Consider the following 3,182-nt stretch of genomic DNA (forward strand, 5'->3'; position numbering starts at 1 on the left):
ATGTAAAAATAACATTTCCAACAGTTTGCTTCCAAAGGCAAGACAGGGATTCTATTGGAGTTATACACATGATAGTTTAAGAGCCAAACTGTGCATCGTCTTACCCAGACAAAACTCCCATTGCCTTCAATAAAAACTTTGCCTGAGTAAAGAATGCAGGATTTGGCTGTAAATAAGGCCCAATTGTGCAAAGTGCTGGTTTGCACCTTTACTGTACTAATTAATGTCTATTGCCTTACTTGGGTTATATAACAAACATCCTGCAACTAAAGTTGACCTTCTTCTATACCTCCAACTATAGATTGCTGCCAGATCCATTATTCCAATCCAATAGTGGAAGTCTATCAACTCTCTTTTGGGTTTGGCAAAGTGTGAGAGATTGTTGTCATGGAAAAAAACTTACTAATGTAAAATACAGAAAAAATATCTGTTGGTCTTATCAAATATGATGGTTCTAATATATAAGCAGCCAAACTACCTAGCATATAGAAAACTAGATTTGTAGGACTGGAAGGGACCACAAGAGGTCATCTAGTCCAGTCCCCTGCACTCATGGCAGGACAAAATATTATCAGATCATCCCTGGCAGGTGTTTGTCTAACCTGCTTTTAAAAATCTCCAATGATGGAGATTCCACAACCCCCCTAGGCAATTTATTCTAGCGCTTAACCACCCTGACAGTTAGGAAGTTTTTCCTAATGTTCACCCTAAACCTCCCTTGCAGCAATTTAGGCCCATTGCTTCTTGTCCCATCCTCAGAGTCAGGGGTGGCTCTATGTATTTTGCCACCCCAAGCATGGCAGTCAGGCTGCCTTTGGCGGCATGCCTGCGGGAGGTCTGCCGGTCCCGTGGCTTCGGCGTACCCACTGCCGAATTGCTGCCGAAGCCACAGGACTGGCGGACCTCCCACAGGCATGCCGCTGAAGGCTCCCTGACTGCTGTCCCCACAGCGACCGGTAGGCCGCCCCCCTCAGGTGTGCTGGTGCCTGGAGTCGCCCCTGCTCAGAGTTAAGGAGAACAATTTTTTTCCCTCCTTCTTGTAGCAACCTTTTATATACTAAAACTATTATCATGTCCCCCCTCATTCATCTCTTCTCCAGACTAAACAAACCTAGTTTATTCCATCTTCCCTCATCGGTCATGTTTTCTAGAACTGTAATAATTTTTGTTGCTCTTCTTGTCCAGAATGTTCATTTCTCCAATTTGTCCACATCTTTCCTGAAATCTGGCACTCAGAACTGGACACAATACTCCAGTTGAACCCTTATAGTGCGGAGTACAGCGGAATAATTACTTCTTGAGTCTTGCTTACAACACTCCTGCTAATACACTGTTGACTCATTTTTAGCTTGTGATCCACTATGAGCCCCAGATCCCTTTCCGCAGTACTCCTTCCTAGGCAGTCATTTCCCATTTTGTATGTGTGCAACTGATTGTTCCTTCCTAAGTGGAGTACTTTGCATTTGTCCTAGTTTAATTTCATCCTATTTACTTCAGACCATTTCTCCAGTTTATCTAGATCATTTTGAATTTTAATCCTATCCTCCAAAGCCTTTGCAATCCCTCCCAGCTTGGTAGAGAGCACACTGTGGAAGCTCTCTATGCCATTATCTAAATCACTGAAGATATTGACCAGAACCAGACACAAAAATGATCCCTGCAGCACCCAACTCAATATGCCCTCTCAGCTTGACTGTGACCACTGATGATTACTCTCTGAGAATGGTTTTTCAACCAATTATGCTCCTACCTTATAGTAGCTCCATCTAGGTTGTTGAAACCCATGTACCTTATGCTTCTTGCAATCAATGCTCCTACTGAGCTCTCTGATTGTAACTGCAAGTCTTTATTATATTTTTGTCACTTTGTATCAAAAATATTTTTAAAAATAAAATGAAATAATAATTTGTTATCCACAATAACCTAAAAATGTAGCTACTCTCTGCATGATCTCTGTGTTCATCTTGAGTCAGGGACGTTTACAGATATCAGTCAAATATTAACCCATTCTTTACTGGAGTTAATGTATTCCCAAATCTAGCTAATTTTCAATTGACATTAATGGCATTTATTTGCTTGGGCAAGGTGAGTAGAATCCAGTCTATTCATAGTTTATAATCTCTGCACCAATTATTACTAGATTTGTGTAAAGTTTTTGTAACAAAACCTGAAACCACATAAAAGTCTTGCTTGGTTTCATATTTTGTTGCAAACTTAAAACTCTGCCCTGGTTCAGTGAAAGCTTTGAAAACCTTTCAAGCAAATTGACCCTAATTTAAACCCAGAACCAGGTGAAATTTAGTGATTTCGATTCAGTTTTAATTCATGTTTTCAAAAACCCTGAATCTGATAAACTCTGTGTATAAACTGACATGAACCCCAGCTGAGAAACAAGTTCATGCAAGCCCCTGGAAATTGCCTGTGCTGACTTTTGCAGAGCCTGCTGGGACTGATTCACCGAAGCACTTATGTACTTGTCTAATTTTAAGCGCAGAAGTAGTTTCATTGATGTCAATGGGACTACACTCATGCTTAAGTACCTTGCTGAATCAGGACTTCACCGGGGCTAAAACCTGCTTACTTACCTCATGTGATTAATCCAATTGGAGTAAATGAAGCAGGATTTTCCCCAATAACAGTAAACTTTTTCATTCTCTCTGAAGTTTTGACATAGATATATAAATCTAATAAAAGATTATGTTCCTCATACCCAGAGGTGAAAGTAAGCTGGTATGGTCCAGTACGGAGTACCAGCAAGAGCCAGTTCGCCGTGCAGGACCAGACCGGCTTCCCCAGGCTTAGGGTGACCAGATGTCCCGATTTTATAGGGGAAGTCCTGATATTTGGGGCTTTTTTATATGGGTTCCTATTACCCCCCCCCCCACCCCCTGTCCCGATTTTTCATACTTGCTATCTGGTCACCCTACTCAGGCTGGCGATTTAAAGGGCCCGGGCTTCCCGCAGCAGCCGGACCCCTGGGGTAGCGGCGGCAGGGCTCCGGGGGTGATTTAAAGGGCCCAGGACTCCCCGCAGCAGCGGACTCCTGGGCCCTTTAAAGCACCGCCTGAGCCCTGTTGCTGGAGCCCTGGGGTAGCAGCGGCAGGGCTCCGGCGGTGAATTAAAGGGCCCAGAGCTCCACCGTGGTAGCGGCGGCTGGAGCCCAGGCACTTTAAATCACCCCT

This window comes from Chrysemys picta, chromosome 8 (genome assembly GCF_011386835.1).
Source record: "Chrysemys picta bellii isolate R12L10 chromosome 8, ASM1138683v2, whole genome shotgun sequence".
Taxonomy (NCBI): domain Eukaryota; kingdom Metazoa; phylum Chordata; order Testudines; family Emydidae; genus Chrysemys; species Chrysemys picta.